Genomic DNA, 16,086 nt, shown 5'->3' on the forward strand with positions numbered 1-16,086 from the left:
AATCTTTAAAAAACAAAACAAAACAAAAACAAAAACAAAACCACAATGAGATACCACCTCATACTGGTCAGAATTGCCAAAATTAACAACTCAGGAAACGAGATGTTGGCAAGAATGCAGAGAAAGGGAAACCATCTTACACTGTTGGTGGGAATGCAAACTGGTGCAGCCACTGTGGAAAACGATATGGAGGCTCCTCAAAAAATTAAAAATAGAACTACCGGGCAGCCCTGGTGGCAGCATTTTGGCGCCGCCTGCGGCCCAGGGCGTGATCCTGGAGACCCTGGATCGGGTCCCACTTCGGGCTCTCTGCATGGAGCCTGCTTCTCCCTCTGCCTGTGTCTCTGCCTCTCTCTCTCTCTCTCTCTCTCTCTCTCTCTTTCTGTTTGTCTCTATGAATAAATAAAAAAAATCTTTAAAAAATAATAAAAATAAAAATAGAACTACCCTATGGCCCAGCAATTACACTACTAGGTATTTTTCCAAAGGGGCGCATGCACCCCAGTGTTTATAACAGCAATGTCCACAATAGCCAAAATATGGAAAGGGTCCCAATATTCATTGGCAGATGAATGGATAAAGAAGATGTACGTACACACACACGAATATTACTCGTCTATCAGAAAGAATGAAATCTTGTCATTTGCAATGACATGGGTGAAACTAGAGTGTATTATGCTTTTTTTTGTTTTTGTTTTTTAATTTCATTTAAATTCAATTAATTAACAATGTATTTTTATTTCAAGGGTAGAGGTTAGTGATTCATTAGTCTTATAAAACTCATTAGAGTGTATTATGCTAAGTAAAATAAGTCAGTCAGAGAAAGACAAATACCATATGATTTCACTCATATGTGGAATTTATGAAACAAAACAAATGAACATAGGGGAAGGGAAGGAAAAATAAAATAACAGAGAGGCAAACCATAAGAGATTCTTGATGATAGGGAACAGAGAGTTATTGGAGGGGAGGAGAGTGGGGAAACGGGGTAACTGGATGATGGGCATTTAAGGAAGGCACTTGATGTAGTAAGCACTGGGTGTATTATTTTTTTTTAATAAATTTATTTTTTATTGGTGTTCAATTTACCAACATACAGAATAACACCCAGTGCTCATCCCGTCAAGTGCCCCCCTCAGTGCACGTCACCCATTCACCCCCACCCCGTGCCCTCCTCCCCTCCACCCCCCCTAGTTCGTTTCCCAGAGTTAGGAGTCTTTATGTTCTGTCTCCCTTTCTGATATTTCCCACACATTTCTTCTCCCTTCCCTTATATTCCCTTTCACTATTATTTATATTCCCCAAATGAATGAGAACATATAATGTTTGTCCTTCTCCGATTGACTTACTTCACTCAGCATAATACCCTCCAGTTCCATCCACGTTGAAGCAAATGGTGGGTATTTGTCGTTTCTAATGGCTGAGTAATATTCCATCGTATACATAGACCACATCTTCTTTATCCATTCATCTTTCGATGGACACCGAGGCTCCTTCCACAATTTGGCTATTGTGGACATTGCTGCTATAAACATTGTGGTGCAGGTGTCCCGGCGTTTCATTGCATCTGTATCTTTGGGGTAAATCCCCAACAGAGCACTGGGTGTATTAATATGCAACTGATGAATCACTAAATTCTGTCCCTCAAACTAATAATACACCATATGTTAACTAACTTGAATTTAAATTTAAAAAGATAAAGATGCTTTATTTTTTATTTATTTTTTTAGAAGATTTCATTTATTTATTCATGAAAGACACAAAAAGAGGCAGAGACATAGACAGAGGGAGAAGCAGGCTCCTTGCAGGGAGCCCGATACAGGACTCGATCCCAAGATCCCGGGATCACTCCCTGAGCTGAAGGCAGATGCTCAACTGCTGAGCCACCCAGGCAACCTTAATTTTTATTTTTTTAAAAAAGATTTTAATTAATTAATTAATTTATTTATTTATTTATTTAAGATAGAGAGTACATGCATGTGCACACATGAGGTGCACGGGGTGGGGGGGTGGAGAGTAAGAGGGAAAGAATCTCAAGTAGACTCTGAGCTGAGCATGGAGTCCAAGGCAGGCCTCAATCCCAGAACCCCAAGATCATGACTTGAGCTGATCAAGAGCTGGACCTCTAACCAACTGAGCCACCCAGGTGCCCCAGATTAAGATGCTTTAAAAAATTATGTACAATATTCTATCACATAAAAAATGATTTCTTAATATCAAATAAACAGTGTTCAAAAATATGTAGACAAATACATATACGTATCTAGAAATTATCTACATGTTGACTCTTCTAAGTCTCTTTTAATCAATAGATTCTCCTGCTTAATTAAAAAAAATATTTTGAAGAAACTTGGTTGTTTGCCTTATAGATTTTTCCATGTCTTGTATTTTGCTGATTACATCCCCAGAGATCATTTAACATGTTCCTCTGTTCTCTGGGATGAAATCCAGAAGTTCTCTCAGGTTCAGGTTTCATTTGGCGGCAAGGAAGTTTCAGAGTTGGCGCTGTGTACTTCTTGTTGCCTCTGCACTAGGAGCCTCATAATGGCTGGTTTTCTCTTGTCTTGGCTTATTAAGAAGATATCAATTAGTGGGTCGAGGTGCTTTCAGCCCAATCTGTTCATTATATTGTTCTTCACTTGCCTTTTGCCTAATGATTTTAGCAGTCCTTGATGATCATTGCCTCATTGCCTCATGCTATTATTTCATCAGGAATTTCAGATATTCTCTTTATTATAACATAATAATAATTAGCATAATAATATTCGAATGCTAATATCCTTTCACATTTACTAGCTGTAATTCTTCTATAATGAAGAGTTTGATCTCATTAATATTTGGTTACTCCAAAGTACGGTTCATAAAGGAAAGGCAGGGTAGATGCTTAATTCTTTTCCTTTATTTACTTGTTTATGGAATTATGAGTTTATTCTCAAGCATCCTCCGATATGTTGGTTATATATTGCTGCATATTAATTACCCCCAAACTTAGTGGTTTAAAATAACAATTTTATTATGTCCCATAATTTTGAGGGTCTGGAATTTGGGCCAAGATTAACTGATCAATTTTTTTTTTCCTGGTCAATTTTTTTGTTCCATATGGTATCAACTGAGGTTACTTGGGGGTAATCAGCTTGTGGATGGGCTGGTCGGGGGGATCTGAGACAGCTTTGCTGTATATGTGATGCCTTAGAGGGAATGGCTAGAAGGTTGGGCTTTGCTGGAACTGTCACCCAAGGTACCTACGCATGGCTTCTCTGGGATGGCAGTCACAGGGCTTCTTATCTGAAGCTCTTATCAGGGCTCTCAGAGAGTGTTCAAGGAGACCCAGATAGAAGCTTTTTCTGACCTACCTTCAGAAGGCATGCAGTATCATTTCTGCCATATTCTGTAATTACAAGTGAATCCCGGAACAGTCCAGATTCAAAGAGAGGGTACTATATAAGTACATGAATACTAGGAGGCACAGTTCGTTGGGACCCTCTTACAGTTGCATGGCACACAGAAGCAAAGGCTCCCCCTAGCCTCTTTGAATGCACTTATCTCCTTTTCAGGGGTCTGGCCATCCTTTTAATTTTGACTGCAAGCTGGCTGCAGGAGCACAGCCTTCCTTGTTCCATGTGTCCACAATCTCCTTCAAGGCCAGCAGAATGTGGACAGCCCCATTGTGAGTGAGTCCACAGTGAGTTATCAAATTCCTGAAGTGTTAGAGTGACCATTGCCACCTTCTGCTAACCACTGCCACATCGTGTCTCGTGGGCTCTGGCTTAAGCTGAACACCTTCACTGGAAACATCTTGAAGAAGTTGGCTTTGACTTGCTTGAAGACTTGAGCCAAGGTTCTGTTCTGGAAGTGTGGTCCTTTCCTGATACAAAGAAGCCATCCAACAGTAGTCACAGTGATTTCATGGGCAAGACTAAGGTGCTATGGCCATGCATCTGAAATGATTGCTTTTAATGGCTATAAAATATTTCATCCAGTGGGTGCAACATGCTTTACCAAACCATTTCACTTTTATGTTTGTATTTTTTTTTATTATTTGTGAGTAATACTATATGGTTTTGTGCATTAAGTCTGTTTATTCTGTTAAATTCTTAATAAGCTAGATTTCTAAGAACAGAATTATTTTTTTGGCTCAAAATGTATTTTATCAATTTGCTTTCCAAAGAAGCAAACGGCTTATGTCCAAACAGCAGTGTATGTATATATTGGCTTTTCTGTAATCTCAACAGCTTTGAGAGGTATCATTTTAAAATATTTTTGCTAATTTAGTAGGTGTAAAAGTGAACTTAAGGTTGCTTTGAATTTCTTTTTTTCCCCTTTACTCTTCTAAGTTGTCAGTTCTTTCCTCTTGTACCAGTATTATAGAGGGTTAGTTTGTTTAATGTGTATCAGTTTGGTACTGGTTACTAAAGGGAAACAGGTTATTTAGCACTGGAAACAGTGCTTCCAGTACAGTTTGTATTAAAGATGTTCTTTTAACCATTTAAAAAAATTCAAAACATTTAGGTTCTAAATCTTCTCAGAGATGAGCAGAAGTAACATTTTTCTTCTTGAATTCTGCAGCTACAGGAAATTGACAAGCAGGCGCAATACCTAATTATATTTGAAATAACCCAGAGAAAATGAAAAAAAAACCACCCCAAAACATTTAGAAATAATCTTTTACATATGTAAAACAACTTAGAGGTTATAAATGGCTTTCACATTCATTATCTCATTTGAGTTTTATGTTCATCCCTGAAGGTAGACTGAGAGGACTTATTATGATCATTTAACAGATGAGAACATTGAGGCTTAGGGAAGTTAAGTACATAGTGACCCAACTAGTTAACTATGGCAGATCTGACTAGGATCCAGGCTTTCTGACTCCAAAAGAGTTTGTTCTTGCATTTATTTAAAAAGTCATTAATGATGAATTATCACATCTCAGGCAATAAGCTGGGAGATGGGATGCAGTTGTATAAAAAGAACCTGTCCTCCTGGAGTTTATAGTTCCAATAGGAGAGAAGAGCAATCACCATGTAAACTAGGAAAGGACAGGAGACCTAGACTACCCAGAGAACACTCAGCCGAGCTTAGGGTCAGGGGATAGAAATTAAGGCAGGTGGGACGCCTGGATGGCTTAGTGGTTGAGCGTCTGCCTTTGGCTCAGGGCATGATCCTGGGGTCCTGGGATCGAGTCCCACGTCGGGCTCCCTGCAGGGAGCCTGCTTCTCCCTCTGCTTATGTCTCTGCCTCTCTCTATGTGTCTCTCATGAATAAAGAAAGAAAATATTTTAAAAGAAAAAAGAATTAAGCAGGCTTCTTAGAAGAAGTCAAGATTAATGAGTTTCCTAGGCTATGAGGGTTGGGGCAAGACTGATCTAGTTCAAAGGAAGTAACTGATTGATCCAGAGGTGAGGGTGTGTACAGAGGTAGGCATGACAAACCTTGGTTGGATATGGGAAGTGAGGGCAAGAGATTCACTGAGGATAGGCTCAGGTTTCTGGCCTGAGTGCCTGAGAGGATGGAGATACCACTTACCAGGAAGGGTAGAGGGGGAAGAGCAAGTTGGGGGCATATGCTCATGTGCATCCATGTGGTGTGTGGTGATTGTCTAGCTCTGAAAATCTTCAGGTAAATAAATAAGAACCTTTCTTTTCCCTAGAGAAAGCTATAGTCCAATGTGACACAAATAAATAATTCTGACATAAAGTGAGCCATGCTATGTGGTAGACATGTGCAAGAGGTTCTAAGGGCACAGAGGAGGGCAGAACGAAATTGTGGGATAGGAAAAGAAGTGTTGAGGAGATTTCTCAGAGGAGGTGATATGTGGAGTACACAAGAGGGAACCCAGTAACAGAAGTGTGAAGGAATTGGGAGTTCTGTGTGGCAGGGTATAGAGTGTAAATGGAAGTTTTCTTGGAGCTGGAGGCTATAGGGCTGAGAGGTATGATGGGCTAGGATTCAAGAAATCTGTTTTCAATCACTAGAATGTAGCTGCATCCACTAGAATGTAAGTTATCCAGGGGCAGTCAGTGAATGGTGTCTGACACATAGCAGGCACTTGGAATATTTCTTGGATGAATGAGTTGGTGATAATGAAACCTTTCCTTTATTTTCCATATTGTTGGGGGATTTCCCAACACCATCTAATTTTCTTTTGATGATACACATTTCATAATAAGTCTTAACATACAACTTATATACTGAAAGCAGATTTTATTCATATGTTTAACCTTTTTAAAGGTAACCACTATTTTTTTTTAATGAAAAACAATGTACAAGTGGTTTTGTGGGTCCGTATGAGTTACATATTATGTAAGAATTGTGAAGTGCATGGACCATTTCGAAAATATAAGTAGATGTTAAAGCATTTTAGTAGATGCTGTTTTCATTATCATTAAAAAGTTGGGAAAGATCAGATAACTAAAATTATTTTGAAAAATTTTTAGATATTACTAGACTCCGTTATATCCTGGAGCCAGCAATCTAAAAGCTTGGTGGGTTTAGCAAGTATTTTCAAATGTCATTATTGTTGGGGTGATGAATAATACTTAACAACCAACAAGAGGTTATCAAATGTTAGAGATGGAGAATTCCTTTGACTTCTGGTCCATCTTTTCATTGCATAGGTGAAAAACAGGCCCAGAGAGGGAAAGAGACTTGTCTAAGATCACACAGCAAAATTAGTGCAGAGCCAAGAATAATGTCAAGATATTTGACTCTTAGTCCATCACCTTTTCTATTATTCTATGCTGTAGTGGTTATTGTTTTTGTCTATCTAGAACTCTTTCTTCCACTTCAGGAAAGTGACTTCCCTCTGGCCATAGCGGTGAGCATGTACTAGGCCAATCATTTTATGTATGTCACTCTTTCTGGCATTAGTCATTGGGTCAAGGGATGAACATGTGACCCAAGTTTTACCAATCATAATTGTTCCCCAAAATTTGTAGAAAGAAAAGGACCTTTTCCTCTGTGGTTATGAAGTTGTGAAGATATGAGCTCAGAGCTGGGTGGCTGGTCCTATGTCACATGGAAAGAATGAGAACAAAAGGAAAACAGAAAGAAAGAAGAGGCAGTCTAGATGGAATTTGAATTACATATTCTAGTCACCAAGGTGTATTCATCCCATTTTTTTTTAGCTCTTTGTTTTTAAACCAATGATAAATCTTAACAATAACCACCCATTTTTTTTTTCTTTTTTTGTTTAAGTAAGTTGGATTTCAGTTCCTGTTCCTTGCAGCCAAAGAGTCTAGCCCAGGATTTCTCAACAGCAGCAGTACTGACATTTTGGAACAGATCATTCTGTGTTGGGAGGGGCTGCTCTGTGCACTGTACGATGGTTACCAGCAGCCTTGGCCTTTACCCCACTAGATGCCAGTAGCACCCCACCCCAATTGTGACAAGGGAAAAACAATGTCTGTGACAACCAGACATTGTCAGATGTCCCCTGGGGGATGGGGCAAAATTGCTCCTGGCTGAGAACCACTGGTGTAGTTTTATTTAAACAAACAAACAACAACAAAAACAAATTAGATAGGGAAAACTGATATTCAGTGAAGTGTCGGACTTTTTTCAAGGTGGCAAAGACAGGACTACCACATGAGCAGAAAAGATCCAGGAAGTGATACTACAAAGATGTTGGAACATGCAGATATTGGCTCTCAGAGCTGTTGGAATAATAACAAACTCTACAAAATGATTTGGGATTTTACCCATGACACAGGCGGTAACTCTTAAGAATTCTCACGCATTTCACGATATGGTGAGACAAAGCAATGCCAGTTTTATTTCTGTTGTCTTAGATTTTTCTGGCGAATGACTTGGAGATCTGGGTTCAGTAAACTTTGGGTGTCTCCAGAAAGCTTACCACATACCCTTCTGAAGGAGATATCCAGGAAGTCAAACCATGTTACAATTAAAATATGATTCATTGCACAATGATGTCTATGTGAGATCAATAGAATACCATGAAGAATCAGCTTCATTTTTCTTAGTTTTTGAGATACTACTCTTTAGAAGAGGCATGGTGAGGGAAAGAGGACTAGCACAGGAATCAAGAGGTCTAGATGTGAGCTTGTGAGACTCTACCACTAATGCTGTGTGACATTGTGCATGTATCTACCTCTCTCTGGGCCTCAGTTTCCTTTTCTAATGAGGGGTTGGATCAGACAAACACTGAGGAGATTTCTAGCATTTATTTCCAGTGATTCTTATAGGCAGATTCTACGTCATATTTATTTTGGCATTTCTATCCCCAACCCAAAACCCAGCGCAGCACCAGAAACAAAATAGTACTAAGCAAATGCTTTTTAATTCAGTTAACTGAATTACTTAGGAGATAAATGCCAGTAACATCACAGTTTCTACAGAGGCATAGAATTAGAAAGGATCTTAGAATTGAAAGGGGTTCCTGGGCAGCTCCGGTGGTGCGGGGCTTTAGCGCCGCCTGCAGCCTGGGGTGTGATCCTTGAGACCCGGGATTGAGTCCCGCATCGGGCTCCCTGCATGGAGCCTGCTTCTCCCTCTGCCTGTGTCTCTGCCTCTCTCTCTGTCTCCGTGTCTCTCATGAATAAATAAATAAAATCTTTAAAAAAAAAGGGGGGGGAGGGTTTCCTAAGGTTATTCAGTCAAATTTCCCAACCAAAGCTGGAACCATCACCTTATTTCCCACCGATAAACATATACTTTTTGCTTAATACTTGGGATGACAGGGAGCTCAGTAACCATGAGGCAGCCAATTCCACTTTTGGATAGATCTAGATATTAGAAAATTCTTTTTTTTTTAAGATTTTATTTATTCATGAGAGACACAGAGAGAGAGAGACAGAGACAGAGACATAGGGAGAGGGAGAAGCAGGCTCCATGCAGGGAGCCCTATATGGGACTCAATCCCAGGACTCCAGGATCATGCCCTGGGCCAAAGGCAAGACGCTCAACTGCTGAGCCACCCAGGTGTCCCAGAAAATTCTTTTTTTCTGGAACCTAAATTAGCCTTGTCATAGCTGTCACTTGCTTCTAGTTTTACTTTTTTAAGTTAATTTTCATTTTAATTCAAGCATATGTGCGTATAACTTGAAGTCAAATAATACTACAAGTCTTATTTATAATGAAAAATAACTCTCTTCTTTATCCTTTCTCATTCCACAGGGCTGCTCCTTCCAGACGACTGCTTTCCATTCCTTTAGCTGTTTCTTTGGCCTTTTTATACCTCATTTCTGACTGATATGCTTATACTGTCATTTTTTGATTTATAAATCTTAGATATTATCTATTGATTCCTTATTTTTGTAGAAGAGGATTTAGCCCTCTTACCTAACTTCTTCCAACTTTCTTTCCCTTCATTCTTTCACTATACTCTTACAATGTTTGGTTCAGTTGGTATTCAGTGTTTTTATTAGTATGACTACATAAATATTGTTTAATGCTAATTCAAGTAAAATACTGTGTTTTTCTTCTTATACTTTTTGTTTTTCCTGGACTTAATAATTGCTTTGATTAGGTTTCTATGTACTTTTCTCTAATTATTCTCAATTTTTAAAAAGATTTTTATTAATTTATTCATGAGAGAGGCAGAGACATAGACAGAAGGAAGAATAGGCTCCCTGTGGGAAGCCCAATGTGGGCCTTGATCCCAGGACCCCGGAATCACGACTGGAGCCAAAGACAGGCACTCAACCACTGAGTCACCCAGGTGCCCGTATTCTCAAATGTTTCAGCTAAACTGTAAAACACTTGTTAATACATCATTTTTTAAAAGTTTTTATTTTTATCAAAGTTATACATTATATATATGTTTATATGTAGTTGTATACAAAGAGTCAAATAATTCCATAAGATTTGACAGTGAAAAACCCTTGAATTGGTGCCACAATATATATTTCAGAAAGTACTTTTACCTAATCCTGAACAACAGCTGTGGCTGTAGGTTGTTGTGTTTTGGTAACAAATTAAGAAAATGAGGCTCAGAGAGGGGTAATGATCTGCTTAAGGTTACACATTAAGTACCCAGAAGAGCCGAGTCTTTAATGCAGTCCATCATTTTCCCAACTACACTTGGAAACATTTTGAGTCCAGACTGGTCAATGGCAGAATGTGCTCTAAAGATAAGGGGCATGAGATATGACTCTTGGGATGTGACTCATTTTTAATACATTGGAAGAAATAATTTCTGTGCAAATCAGGACTCAGCAACTGGCAGGACAGAGTGGGGTTGGCAGCCATCCGAAGCTTCAGTGTGAAAGTCGAGAATGTCTCCACACCCTATAATCCCACAAATAGGGTCTCTATTTTTCAAGATTCCTAAACAGTGTTACACAAACCCTCCAGGGGCTTAAACTTGACACACAGACAGGTAAGCAGGGGCAGGTATGTAATCTCCTCACACATCCTGTAGCCACCTCCCTAGCTGGTAGAGAACAGTATTGCCTTAATCCCCGTGAGGCAGATCTCTTCTTGCTCCTGTTGGAAACCTAAAGGGAAGGATGAGAAATGGCCCCAGGCCTGACATCAAATCATTCTCATTTTGCAGAAGTGAGCTCTACAATGTAGAAAGAAAGCTACATTCAGAAACAACCAGAACAGTCCCTGCACAATTAGGACTGTGGAGAGGGCCCCTTTTGACACATGACTGCCCCAGGGGTTGACTGAGACTGACTCCTAGTCCCTCAGAGGTGGGAGATGCCTGGCTCCAGTTGTTTTTATCAGAAATAAGGTGGGGGAAGATTTGTCTCCTTACATCTTAGAGGAGTGCTGCTTACATCTAAGGGAAGAGGGATGTGACACTTCCCTGTGCAGCCCCCAAGTATTCCGACCCTCTTTCTCAGCCTTAATTTCCCAAACCTTTGGAGCAGCACTGAGAGTGAATCAGGAGTTACTTTGAGAATGGACAGACTGTCTGCTGTGAGGACTCACACCCAGAACACCTGGGAGCAGGTGTGTGGCACCCAGGACAGGGGCAAGCAGCCTGGTCTAGACAGGGGAACAGGGAAGCAACAGAGGCTCCCAAGCCTTTTCCCTGACTCTGGAGTCCATGGTTTCATGTGGATTGGAAAAAGCTAGTGGTAGAGACCACAGAGCCTTGGAGTTAGAAGAAATCTTTGTGACCTGCTATTTGAGAGAGCAGAATGAGAGGCTTGGGAGGTGGAGGTCCCTGCCCCTCGACATCCAGCAGATTGGTGCCAGAGGTTCTAATAGCAGTAACAGAGGGCTCAAGGTATGCCAAGCTTGGCAAACCTGCATCCATTACTCATTTAATCATCCTGATAACTCTGTGAGGGGGGTGCCACTATTTTTCCTGTTTTTGAGATAAGCAAAATGAAGCTCAGATTGGTGAATTTGCCAAAGACATGGGGCTAGAAGGGGGCAGGATCAGGATCCCAGGCCTGTGCTCATGGACTCGTGAGCTCCACATACTTCGCATAGGAATTGAAGTATTGCATTTACCTCTGTCACAGTGTTCATATGTCACTCAACACTACTTTATGGAAGAATCTGAGACTCTGAGGAGGAGTCGGGAGGCCTTGGGTCCCAGCCACCTGCCTGACTTGCTGACTGGCTACACTTGCTGTGTAACTTGGGACACGTATCTTCCTTTCCCTCTCTGACCCTCAGTTTTTTCATCTTGGGGGTAATGTGATGAAAGTGCATTCTGTGCTACAAACAGGGATGGTCACGTGTTGTGGACATATTTCTGTCCAGCCCTCAATGGCAAAGGGGAAAAAGGCCACCAGAGGAGATTCTGGGTGGTGACACAGGGCTTGGCCTCCCAAGAGGCTGGGCTGTTTCTAGCCCACCAGTCAGGCCAACACAATACCTCTGCTTTTGTTTGACTTGGCTTCTTGTACCTTGTTTAGTCTGCAGAGCAGGGAGCTTATCCTGCTGCCTTTGTCACAGGCCATTAGTACACACATAATCCCCAGGGGTTTACTGCTGGCTGCTTTCTCTAGGAATTCGGGGAGGGCCAAAGAGGGAGCCCAGCTCTTAGGAGCCATCACCTTGCTTCCCTCCCCCGACCCCCTCTCCTTCAGAGCAGTCTCTGCTGAGAACCCATGGCATTGTGTGTTCCTGGGCTGCTATTCTGGCTGTGTGACCTTGGGCCAGTCTGTCCCCCTCTCTGGGTTCTTGTTCGCCCATACGTGCAAGCAGAAAGCTGGCTCAGATGCCCTGAAGGGACTTCAACCCCGTGAGGATAGGAAATACATTCCTAAGTGGTTTCTCCCCCTGGAGGCCTCCCTTGTCCCTCTACTGTCCCCTCCCCCAATTCTGAAGCAATTTGTAGCACCTCCCAGGCTTTCGCTGATCCTATCCCTGCCCTAAGCCTGGGGCCAATCTCTCTCTCATTCAACCTCCTGCTTGTAAATTGGGGATAATAATAGTACCCAATAACTCACCCTGCTGCTATGGGGATTAACTAATTAGTGGTTATTAAGGGATGGAGGAACACAGCCCTGTGCTGTTCCCATTAAGGACACTTTTCCTCCTCTGAGTTCCTGCTACTGTCTGCACAATTTCAGGGAGTTAGTTGGAAAACCCCGAGAGTCCTGACTTCCAGGACCCTACTGTGTAGGTGGAGAAACTGAGGCCAAGGAGGAAAAGGAGTAGTCTAGGACTATGGTCATTTTGCAGCAGAGAGGGGACCCAAACGTCTGTCTCACACTCTCCACCCCACGTAGCAGTCATGGTCCTTGTCTATGGTGGTGGGCCCTGAGCCAGGATGGAAGATGCATCCAAAGACTCCTGCACTCAGGCCTGGTTCACAGGGGTTCCACAGCTTGGTGTCAGGAAACAAAATTTGGCTTCATCAGACCTAGGTGCCAGCCCTGGCATCTTGGCTCACTGAGTGACCCTGGGCATGTCACCCTTGCTTACTACTTAACTATCACTTTCTTCCTCTGCAAATATGGGTAATGACACCTCCCTCAAAGGTTGCTGTGAGGATTAGCCCAGAGTAGGTATTCAGGAAACAGTAGGTGTTATGCTATTATGTTGTTGTTTTTGACTGCCACGATGGCCAAAACTCACCTGCAGAGCTGTTGGCTATTCTTTAGGAGTAAATACTCACTAAGTGCCCCTGCAGACTAACCCTGGCTGATGGCTCCCATGTGCAGCACCCCATGTCAGCAAAAGAGATGTTATTACCCCATTTGACAGAACTGCACAGAGGCTTAGAGAGGGAAATGACTTGCCAAAGCCATGTTTGCTTTAGAAGTGACATGATTTCTTTTTAAGTTTCTTCTCTTTCCTCGCCATCTTTCATGTCCCTGCACCTTTAAATTCTTGCCCATTTCTCTCTTCTTTTTCTGGAAAGAAATGTGAGTAATGCCTGGCTCACCACAGGAGCAGCCCATGCCCCTCATTGTCCCTCCTGCCCCACCTTCATTAGCATACCTAAACTCATCTCAGAGGACACCTGGCCAGCTCAGTCAAGAGAGCATGTGACTCTTGACCTTAAGGTTATGAGTTCAAGCCCCATGTTGGACATAGAATTTACTTAATTAAAAAAAATAATAAAAACCGCATTTTGGAAGTTGGATATTTGCTGGAAGCCATGTGGGGGCGCAGGAAGCTATTGGGTCTTAACCAGGCTCAGTGTGGGAAGATAAGACTGAATTACACCTGCCTCAGCACTGGGTATGGTCTTTCTATAATATTGATGATATTGATACTAGCTCCCATTGCTAAGAACTCATGAAGAGCCAGGCATGGTGCTAAGCATTCATTGTTTCTTCATTGCAACCCCTGGGCTCTGTATCGCATACTACTAGCTCCATTTTACATTTGAAGAAATGGAAGTTCAGAGAGAGGAAATGACTTGCTCAAGGTCACACAGCTGGTAAGTGGCTGTGATTTAAACCCAAGTCTTGCCTCTAAGGCACATAACCAGATTCTATATCCCTCTGAACTTCTTCATCCTCTCTGGGACCTGGGACTGACCCAGGCCCAAATCTGAATTGTCCCTGGTCACCTCCATCCTCCTGGTTATTGCGATTGTCCTCTCACCTGAGTGACAGACAGACATGTGTATGTATATAAGCAGTCTGTTTGCCTGTGAAATGGAAATAATACTAATGAGCACCTTACAGGGAGGGTATCAAAGGTAAAATGTGAGCATAGCACTTATCAAGATGCCTGGCATATGGAGAACACATCATCAGTGGCAGTAGTTACTATTATTGACATGACCTTGACCTCTTGTAAGATTCATGGAATAAGGAAGTTCATATGGTTAATACGAAAGAGAAGCCAGAAGAGGTACTATGCTAATAGGATAGAATGTTCTGTCTCTGATGACCTTTTGAGGCTGTAGCCAGGACAGCAGCACACTAAAAAGAATGGGTCATTGTCCCTGGGGCTTGCCCTGGGGCAGAGAGAGCACATATAGTCTGTGGAGGCCCCAGAAGGAAAGCCCGTAGGGAGGAACTGCTAGAGGGAGGCTGGTGTTTAAATGCCCATAGAAGGGAAAAGCTTTCTTGAGTGGTCCTTGAGTGGTGTTGAGCTCCCCTGAACTGGAGGTATATGAGCAGAAGCTGCAGGCTAACTGGTGCTGGTGTGGTAGAGGGCATGTTAGTGGCTATATCCTGATTTCTAAGGTCTCAGGACAGGGAAGTTACAAGAAGGTTGATTCTGGCTCAGCATGAACAAAAGAGTTTTCTGGCAGGGCTCTCTATACAGGTGGATTGTGCTGCTTCGGGGAATGACAGTGAGGTTCAAATCCTAGGGAGCACTGAAGCAGAAGCTGGATAAACACTTGACAGGAATGTTGTTGAAAGGATTAATGCATTAGATAGCAGTTTGGATTAGATGGCCCCTCAGTGAGAGGTGACATGGCAATTGGAGAAAAAACCAGGGGCTGGAGTCTAACCTCAGGTCCAGTCTAGGCTCCAATATTTGCCAGCTGGGTGACATTGATCAAGAGTCTTTCCCTGTCTGAGCTTTGGTTCCCTTTCCTGTAAAATGAGAATTATAATCTCTCTCCTGCTTACCTCCCAGGATTTAGTGAAGGGTCAGAGACACACAAACTATAAAAAAACTTTGTGAGCTCAGATGCTACTGGGAAGTATTATCCTGGCCCTGTCAAAGGTCAGGAGGGGAGTAGAGAGAAAGGAGAGAGAGAAGAAAGGAGGATATATCTGGCATTGTGCTGGGTGCTGGATTGGAGAAGAAAGGAATTTATAGTAGATGGTTTCCCCCTCTTAGAGGTGCAGCAATAGTTTGAGTTTCTAAAACAGTGCTGTATATTAGAACTTTCTGCAGTGATGAAAATGCTCTATTTGCACTGTTTAAACAATAGCCACTAGTTACAAGTGACTACTGGACCCTTGAAAAGTGGCTAGTATAACTAAAGAACTAAATTTTAAATGTTTACATTTGATAGCCACATATGGCTAGGGCTACCATATTGAACAGCTCAGCTCTAGAGAAAGTAACAGGAATCTCGCTCCTTCCCACCATCCCTTCCCTTGCTTCCTAAGCAGCTGCTCTGGCCCCACACTGGCTGGGTACTACAGAGGTCACCAAAATGAACAAGACATGGTCCCTGTCCTTGGAGTGCTCTCAGCTCATTCTGGGAGATGGATAGATTTGCATTTGGATAGGAATTATAATCCATGGTGAGGCATATGACTCTACAGCTGTGTGGGGATAAAAGGAAGGAGCCACCACTCACTCAGCTGGGGCTCCAGGGGCTGCATGTGAAGGATGAACTGAGACTGTCTAGGCAGGAAAATGCCTTTCTGGTGAGGGGGCAGCATAGGCAAAGTCTTGAGGGCAAGAAAAAGCATAGAGTATTTGGAGAGTGAAGGTTAGCCCAAAAATGGAGGAGGGCCAGTAGCAGGAATCCAATCCCAGGTTCCCGGTTCCAGTCACTCAAGGAATGCCTGCCAAGCTGACAGGGAGAGGCCACCAGGGGCAGCCCTGACATGGGGGCTGGCTCTCAGTCCCATTCAGGACAAGGGAAGGGGATGGCTTTGCAGGTCTCCTCCCTCTGCCCCTTACTTGTCTCCCTGCCTTACCTTCATGGAAGGACTCAGGGCCCTTATGTCCTCCTTTGGTATACCCTTGAGAGTCCTCCTTCTATGAGTACACCTTCTTGTCTCAGCT

General features: G+C 42.4%; 1 long non-coding RNA gene across 4 annotated transcripts in view; it reads left to right on the forward strand.

Annotated features, from left to right (window-relative positions):
- The window catches only part of LOC112930864 (uncharacterized), a 69,180-nt gene that overhangs the window by 18,270 nt on the left and 34,824 nt on the right, over positions 1-16,086 (forward strand). The window lies entirely within an intron of this gene.

This window comes from Vulpes vulpes, chromosome 12 (assembly GCF_048418805.1).
Source record: "Vulpes vulpes isolate BD-2025 chromosome 12, VulVul3, whole genome shotgun sequence".
Classification (NCBI taxonomy): Eukaryota; Metazoa; Chordata; class Mammalia; order Carnivora; family Canidae; genus Vulpes; species Vulpes vulpes.